Genomic DNA, 9,631 nt, shown 5'->3' on the forward strand with positions numbered 1-9,631 from the left:
ATGGATCCCTAGCGCATGAAGAAGCTTGAATTGATATCGGCCCGTAGGAGGTAGGCCAGAGTTCTGTCTATTGGCCCACCGGCTCTGATGAGGGATGACACCCAAGTTTCGATCGCCATATCGGAATCTAAGATTGGAAGACATAAGAATCCCACTCTGATCATCGAGCCTGCGATTTCTTTACCAACGATCATGGTGGCCACAGTCGAGGAGACCTCATTAGAGAAAATATTGATGGAGCAAGCACAAAGAGAGGATGCGAGCAACCATCCATCAGGAGTTTCGATGGAGGAGAGACGAGCAGTGGGCATGATCGGTCTTCTCGAAGGGATGCCGAAAGTGGGCATGAAGATCGATGAGTCCCAAGAGTCAGTGATGGGTGCCTAATGTATCTTTATAGCTGTCCTCCACGAAGATCCCTCACAAATGGCATCTTCTACTCCCTCAACGATAGAGGATCTCCATGCTACGGCAAGACTTCTAAGGAATTTTTTTTTTCCGTAGAAGGGCAGCCTTTGGATGGATGGGGAGCACAATGACAAATGTTGAGTGCCTTCAGATCTCTCATTCAGGTAAAAGATCTCCAAACACTTATTTTTCAATCTTCCGCCACTTGCAATGCTTTTGATATTTATTCATAAAATTTTGTACAGGTGGAAAATTACCTTGCTAATTTTGTTGGCTCCACCCTTGATGATCCATCCTTGGAACTTATGATGGCGAGGGAGGAAGTTGACTTATTGAAATATCAATCAGAGCAGATGGAGAATAAGAATGGTGAGCTGACAAAGGAGCTTAACTCTTCTGAAGAGGCTCTCTATGAAGCTCGAGAGATGATTGATCGTCGAGATAAAAAATTGAGGTAGGTTGAAAAGTAGATTGAGGCTCTTGAGTGGGAGAGGTCTAGAGCTGAAAGGAGGGTCGAGGATCTCGAGAGACAGATGGAAAGTCTCAAAAGACTGAGGTTAGAGGTTGAAAGAGACTACCATCGGACCCATAATGATTTGGAGTAGTTGAGGAAGACACTCGGGGGAAAGAGAAGTCGAGATCTTTCCCTTTTCGAAACTCATTCTTGGAGTCCCAGTGAGGGTCTGGCCAAGAGGGCCAGAACTTCAGAAGGAACGAGCCACGGAGAAAGAATACCTCGGGGAGATGGGCTCTGCTTCTAAAAGGGTCCAGGCATCTTCAGAACTACCTATTGAAACTCGGGAACCCTATCAGAAGTGGAGAATTTGAAGAAGAAGTTGGAGGAGAGGAAGGTAAATCACAAACTCCTCTGAGACAAATTTATAGAGTAAGGGCTTTTACTGAAAATCACTGAAAATAAAAAAAATCAATTGGCCAAGAATGGAGCCAAAATCATAATCCAAGCTTATAAGGCCTTGTTCTTCGCAAGCTTCGAGAAGTGTAGAACCATCATCTGGGCACATTTCCCCTTAAACCCTATCGAGCCTCTACAGACTGACTGTCTAGATGAGAGCTTGTTGGCTGTGGTGGCAGATAGTGCAGAGAGATTTGCAAGGGCATCCTATTTTTCTGTCAAGGCGAGTAACATCGACGTAGCTGTTCAGACAGAGGGAGATGTCAGCGCTGAGGAAGACTGCTTCATAGATAGTTGTCCTGGTGATGCTTCTAAGTAGTGATTTACATCTCTCTTTCTTTTTTTATAATCTGGACCTTCTAGTCTTGTAACAAAATTTTATAGAAATATATAAATGTATTTGATTTTAATTCCATATATGGATGGATACAAACCATGCTCTGAGGCATACTGATCCAGTGTCAATATATATTAGGTACCTAGCTATAACTTGAAATCATAAAACTTAATTAGCATTATAATTTAAGCAAGCGCATAATCTGAGCTGTTTCGAGAAGGCATGGGTCGAGCCATAATCCAAGCTGAAATCCAAGCTAAATTAAATTTAGTTAGAATCATAAAATGCAGTATGAATTATAATTCAAATTTTAATCCAGGCCAGATGTCTCATACATGTTGTACAGCTTTCAAGAAGACTGAAATTTGAATCATTTCTGTGTGGGGAGGTATTAGTGCACATCTCTGTGTGTCCCTTCGAAAGTATGTAAAGCGTGATTTGCCTATCATTGGCTTTAACTACTAAATGGACGGCAGAAATTATATCGGCCAGTGGTTGCCACGTGTTGTGTGAGTGTTCATTTTTTGTCAATTCACGTCTCCTACAATTAATTTGCTGATGAGAGATATTCTTTGGAGGTTTTGCTAGCCCAAAAATTGTTTAAAGCCCCCGACAAGACCATACATAGGCTCTGCAAAGTTTTAGATTATTCTTCTCCTCTTTTGGCATAGGCACTTCTTTCTTCCACCATCCTCTGTATTTTGAGAGAAATGGCCTCTAGAGATTCTGCCTTTACACCATTAGGATTCCGATCCGAGCTATTTGAGAGGGACATAGTAGCATTTCATGGACAGTACTAGATCTCTTCGAAGTTTCAGTTAGAAGTTCTAGATCTGAACGATCGAGTTTGCCAACCACCTCCGAGATGGATGAGCCTTTACGAGGAGTATTTCTAAGTAGGGTTGTAGCTTCCTTTCTACCCCTTCTTTATGGCATTTCTTCAGTTCTTCAAGATATCGCCATGCATGATTATGCCGAACTCTTAATGATATAGCCGTGGCTTCATCATAGTATGTGTCTCGACTGGGATCGATCCCAGTATTACATTCTTCCATCTCCTTTTCAGCCTTAGATGACATCCAGACTCATGCGGAGGTGGCATGTGATGCCTCAGAAGAAGAAAGATGGCTTTCATTTATAATTTTTGGATGTGCCTTCGATCATCCATGGTTGGAAACTATGATTCATCTTCATTTCTTAGACGTCAGACGAAGATTGGGGCTTCATCGCCTGGGGCATATCTTGAAAGGCTGCACTAAAGGAACCCTCGATGAACAGTTGCTTGAAGCAAGATTTAGCAATTCTGTGTGGCTTCAAGATTTCAGAATTGAAGGAGCTGCTGTCAACCCAGATACTATTTAACGTTGCATCCGTCAGGCCGCTCCCCAAGGTATATGAAGGTTAGTTGCTTATGCTTGAAATTCTTTTGACTTTTGTTACTCCAACCTGATAATCTAATTGTCTCAGTTGCAGAGGTGGTTGCTGGGAATAGCTCGAGTCCATCGAAAAAGAAGGCCCTACGAAAAAGGATAGCCAAGCCCATGGGTGGATGGAGTACTCATGTCAAAGTTGGGAGTCCTACGTAGCCATCTTTGGAGTCAGAAGAATCTGGGCCTCCTCTTGCTGGCGACTTTGAAATCATATGGGTGCATGGTGGCTCACTTGTCGCTTTGACGACCACTGGCAATCGAGAGGACCAGGCAAACCAAGGTTTGGAGGAGGTAATTCTGAGCTTGCCCACTCCTTCAAGTTCGACGGCTCAACCAGCATCTCCCATTGTTGGTCCCCCCTCAGATGAGGTGACAGCTGAGGTAGTCAGTGCGTCAAGAGCCACTTCGGCCACTCTAAGGCTCAAGGCTTCAGCTTTGAGGGACACCAGGTTGGCAAGTGAGTTGCTCTCTGTGATGCTTCTTCTTGCTGATGCAAATGAGCTACTAAATATCTCTCGAAAGGAGATGAGGAAAGTAGCTGTGAACTATCTCATCCGGATATGCTTCCTCCTGTAATAATTTCATTCACTTTGTATATATTCCTAATGTTTATTCACAAGGGTCATTTTTTTTTTACCAGCTCACCCATTATTTAAATGGATACATAGAGAGTTCCCATGAGCTCATGAAACAAAAGAAAAAGTTTGAGCTCGAGGCCGGGATGCTCAAAGGCACAAAGGAGAAGGTTGAAAGTGAAGCTGGAGAAGCCTTCATAAGAGCTGATACCATCGATAAGAGAGTCGAGGATGCTAAGGCCACATTAAGGAGAGCTATCGAGGAGAACTCTCAATTCTTAAGGAGAATAAAGGAGCTCGAGGTCCAATTAGAGGCGGCAGAGAAGAAGGCAGCGGAGGCTGCTTCCAAGGTTGTTGAAGACTTCCAAGCCTCCGAGGAGTATGAGGATGAGAAAGCCGAATATTTTGCTGATGCCTATGACACTAGGAAGCAGTCCATCCGAGACAGGATTATTGCCCAGCTATGCAACCCAAGAGGGGGGGGTGAATTCAATTTTTAAAAATTTTAAATTAATCTAGAACCACAAGGATTAAGTAATAAATAGCAAGTTAGTTGAAGTGAGTGATTTAAGCAAAGTGAAGATATTAGATGCAAGAGTGCAAGAAGGAAAAGAAAATAAGATAAAGAACAAGTAAGCACACCACAAACAATCAAGATTTATAGTGGTTCGGTGCCAACCTTGCACCAACATCCACTCTCCAAGCTTTTACTTGAGAATTCAAATCCACTAAATTATATTCAACAAGAATACAATATTGATATCTCCGACTCTAGCTATCCCAAGCTAGAACACTTATTTCTCGGGTACAAGCTAATCCAATACAATTCGATTCAAGGTTTGGATCAATCTTTCCACGTTTTGAAACCCTTTCAAAACTAAAAATCAACTCAAAAATAAAGTATAATAGTTAATCACATGAAAATACAAATGTAACTCCTTTAATGAGCAAATAAAGCTTTAAATATACTTTACACAATAATGAAGAAGCTTTTCTGATTTTTTTCAAGGTGGTTGAAGACTTGAATGAGCTCTTGAAGAGTTGGTGAACTTGAAATGAAAGCTTCTTTAATTTCAAGAGGGCTCTTTCTTAGGGCTGAAATGAATGCTTGAAAAATCTTTTTTTGAAACCTTGTTTATTCCCTCCTTTAAGTGCCTTTTATAGCTTCAAATGATGGTGGAGAGTGATCTGAATAGTTTTTGAGCCATTGAAAATCATTAAATGAGAATTAAATACGTCAAAATGAGCTGAAAAACTAGTCATTACAGAGTTTTTCCATCGCAGGGGTCGACTCATACATATGAGTCGACTCATGGGGTCGACTTCTGTGGCACAGAACAGAAAATGATTGTTCTGTAATTTTGACATGCATAACAACAGAGATTGACTCATAGGGTTGACTCATGCACAGGAGTCAACTCATCGGGTCGACTCAATTGGGTGTGTCAGTCAAAAAACAGCGTATCGTTCAGTCCCATATGACATGAGTCGACTTATAGGGTCGACTCAATTTTATAAACATGATTTTTTTTCAAAATACACATCCAAAAATATTGAATTGCCTCCAATAGATCATAAATCTTCTGTTCTTGCTCTTGAGGCTTTCGAGTTAGAACTTGATGAAATAACAATTTTGTCTCTAAAAAATAATAAATCTTTTTCTAAGTCAAAATCATTAGTAACCCCCTCAAATACTTTATAATCATCAAAATTAATTCAAGAAGCAACAATTTCTCCCTTTTTGATGATGACAAAATACTTGAGCAAAAACAGAGTATAACATATATAACGCATTGAACATGAATTTTAAATTTATGAAGATGCATCACTTAAACATCATAGCCAGTTATTTGAATGAAATGTATCATGAGTAGTTTTGAAGATCAATTTAAAATTTACTTATAAGATCATTTGCTTTGAAGATTAAATTGAAAATTGCTGATAATTTTGGTTCTTTGATAATTTTGCTTATTGCTCTCGATTCTATTTCTCTATTGCTTATTGCTCGATCTTGATTTTTGACAATTTTGATTCTTTGACACATTTGCTTTGACAATTTTGCTTATTGCTCTCGATTCTATTACTCTATTGCTTATTGCTCGATCTCGATTTTTGATAATTTTAGTTCTTTAACATATTTATTTTGATAATTTTGCTTATTGCTCTCGATTCTATTTCTCTATTGCTTATTGCTCGATCTCGATTTTTGATTCTCTACTCCCTCTTTTTGACAACATCAATTAAGATCTTAAGAGATTTTGAAGATAGAAAAAAGAAAAAAAAAGGATAACATAAAGGACATATTTTCTCTACTCCTCCTTTTTGATACCATATTTTATTTCTTTACTCTCTTTTTTTTATTATTTATTTCTCTACTCTCCCTCACTGTAGCAATTATAAAGGATATATCAATTTGCTCATTTAGAAGATATTGCTATTCATGATATTTCATCACACATATATGGGTCATTAAAATATTTTAATTGATCCCATTCATAAACATTAATCCAAAGATATTCATTGAAATTCAAAGCATAAGAAAATATATATATATATCAAAACATGACTGAATACATTAAGTCAAAATACATAGATCATACAAAAATCATGGATAACAACTATCCAAGAGTCAATCAGCCAACAAAATACAAAGGCCATAAGATAGATCCTAGACAAAAATAAAAAAAGATTAACTATTCTAGATCTAATAGATATCATGGCTAGAGGGATCAGAATCTGAAGAGTCAAAGATATGATGAGGAGATGTAAGATCAAATCTACAGACACGACCTTAACCACGTCTGCCTCGACCATGGGTAGAAGTACCGGCACGAGTAGAAGGGCGAGAGGATCCTAGAGCCTGGGAAGCTACGGACTGTGCTAGAAGAAAAAATTTGATGGTATCCAAAAGATCCAAGGCTCTCGATATAGACTGCATCAGAGTACTAAACTGAGTAGAGGCAATCTCACTGGAGGCCCTGATCTCTCTCATCAAAAAGTCAAATTCACTCTCTAAAACTCTCCGAAGTCTAGCCGTCTCTGCAGATAGATTGGAGACCTCTGTGATGTCCTCATGTGGCTGGGGATGGGCTAAGGCTAAAACTTATCCCTACAAGTCTAAAACTCTACCTGTCAGTCTCAAAATATATCTCTCAAGCTGCTCAATACGTATGGACTGAGTAGTAAGCATCTGAAAGATGGTAGAGATATGAGGGATCATGGTCTGATCTGAAACAGCTTGAGAAGTCATCCCCTGAGTAAAATCTGAGGTGACAAACTACTGAGATAAAATGGAGGCAACACGCTCGAACATCAGCTCAATTTAATTGTTTGCCAGTCTGATCTCTGAATGATTTACTCTTCTCCTAGACTGCGATACAGAAACATGCCTCCTCAAAGACTCTAAAGGACAAGCCTCATGATCAGACACAAACTGAATATCAGGAGATGCTCTGTGATCATGAGGAGGTGAAGACAATCCCTCCTCCTCTGCTCTCTCCTCTACTCTTTCCTCAACACCCTTTGACCAACCGCCATCAGTCTTTGAAAAACCCATGCGGTGTAGTGTGTGGTGGTTGATGGTGTTGGAATGAGATAATCTGGCAACTGCCTCCTCCTCAAAACTAACTCCAAACCTCTTAAAGACCAGGGTGAGTGCCATACCAAAAGACAAGTGAGCCTTAGACCTATTTAGGGTCTCTCTCATGGCCTTAATCATTAGAATAGGAAGGTTCAAGGGGGTCTCAGTGATCATATAATACATGATGCAAATATTCCTACCAGATAGGAGGTCATGTCTGCCACTCCTAGGGACAAATATTTTGGTTACCATGTGATGTAATAGCCTCATCTCCACTGAAAGTATCTTGGCTTCTAATTTATTTAAACTACCAATAAAAGTTCTGCCTAAGATAGCATTAATGCCTTCTTCTTTAATTGGAAGCTCCATATTAGTATAACCTTCACAAGGCAAGTACAGAATTTATCCCAAATGCAAAGGATCAAGAATAATATCAACACCTTTTACTGTAGATTTTACTGTTCTATTGAAATAACTTAAATTCAAATAAAATTGTCTGATCAGATCAACATAAGTGTTTTTTTCAATAGACAATAAAACTCCCATCCTTGATTTTTAATCTTTGTTCCAATGGAGAATCCTTCTTTTTCAAAAAATTTGAAATCTATATTCTTTTCGGATTTTACTTTTCAATTAGAGAGAGGTACCTTACTTGGACTGATTGGAGACTGTATAGAAGCTGAAGCAGGACCTGGAGCTGAGATTGGAGCAGGAGAGGGCTCGGTTGCCATTCTTTTTCTGCGCTCAGTCTCTTCCAACCCGCGAACAGATTTTTTTCTCTGTGGGAGCTTCATTTTGGGAGCCATTTGGACAAGAAGGACTTGCAAGGAGTTTAAGAGACTAAATGAGGTAGAGAGGAAAGGATTCTAGTGGAAAAGCCAAGATTTTGGAGAGGTGAAGCATCGATTTGGAGAAGAGAGGTGGAATCTAGGGCAAGCTCGAACCGCCCAAATGAGGAAGAAAGAGGTGAGGAAGTTGGTTCCTAAACAGGTGATTTGAAAGATGAAAATCGGTGGGAAGAGAGATTTGAGAGAAATCTTCGGTTTGAGAGAAAAGAGAGGGAGAGCTTTTGGTTCGGTGGGAGGAAGAAGAAGAAGGGCTGAGTCGGCTCAAAGAAAATTTTTCAATAAAAAGAGAGCACCCGAAGGGTTTTGACATAATTACAAGTTTATCCTACGGTCGACCCTGGGGGTCGATTCATGGCACAGAAAAATTCATAAGAATGATGAAAAAATTTGAAAAAATCTGAAACTTTGAGAAAAAAGTGTCTACCTAGAGATTGATCATGTAAAGTACAGTTTTGAGCTTTTAAGAGAAAAGAAGAGATGAGAATTGAACTCAACAAATTTGGTTCAATGAATTTTTGGCATTAAGAACTTGAAATTAGAGAGATACTTAAGCTGATTGATTAAGAATTCCTAGTTCTCTTCTAATTTCACAAAATCTATCTTCACTTAAGGTCTTGATAAAAATGTCAGCCAATTATTTCTCAGTACATACATAGTCAAGAATTATATTATTATTTTGAACATATTCTTTTATGAAATGATGTTTAATTTCAATATGTTTTGATCTAAAATGCTAAATTAGATTTTTAGTTAGATTGAGAGCACTAGTGTTATCACATCTTATGGGAGTTTTATTGAGTTTGATACCAAAGTTCTCAAGTTGTTGCTTAATCCATAAGATTTGAGCACAACAACTTTCGACTGTAATGTATTCGGCATCGGCCATAGACAGTACCATCAAATTTTACTTCTTGCTAAACCAAGAGATTAAGTTAACTCCAAAAAATTGACAAGTTTCACTAGTACTTTTTCTATCTAATCTACATCCAGCAAAATCAGCATCTGAATATCCTATTAAGTCAATTGATAAGTCCTTATAATATCATAGTCCTAGAGTTTGTATACCATTTAAATATCTAAGAATTTTTTAACTGCATTCAAGTGTGATTCTTTTGGATTTGATTGAAAGTGAGCATAAAGACATATACTAAACATAATATCTGGTCTACTAGCAGTTAAATATAATAGAGAATCAATCATATCTCTATAAAATTTTAAGTCTACATTTTTACCTCCTTCATCCTTGTCAAATTTACATAATGGGCTCATAGGTGTATCAATTGCTTTGGAACCCTCCATTCCAAATCTTTGGAGTAGTTCTCTTGTATATTTGCTTTGAGTGATAGAGATTTCATCCTTTGTTTGTTTGATTTGGAGTCCGAAGAAGAATATAAATTCTTCCATCATGCTCATCTCGAACTCTCCCTGCATGAGCTTAGCAAAATCTTGACAAAGAGTTTCATTAGTAGACCCAAAAATAATGTCATCAACGTATATTTATATAACTAAGATATCATCTTGATTTCTTTTAATGAAAAGG

This window comes from Elaeis guineensis, chromosome 8 (genome assembly GCF_000442705.2).
Source record: "Elaeis guineensis isolate ETL-2024a chromosome 8, EG11, whole genome shotgun sequence".
NCBI lineage: Eukaryota > Viridiplantae > Streptophyta > Magnoliopsida > Arecales > Arecaceae > Elaeis > Elaeis guineensis.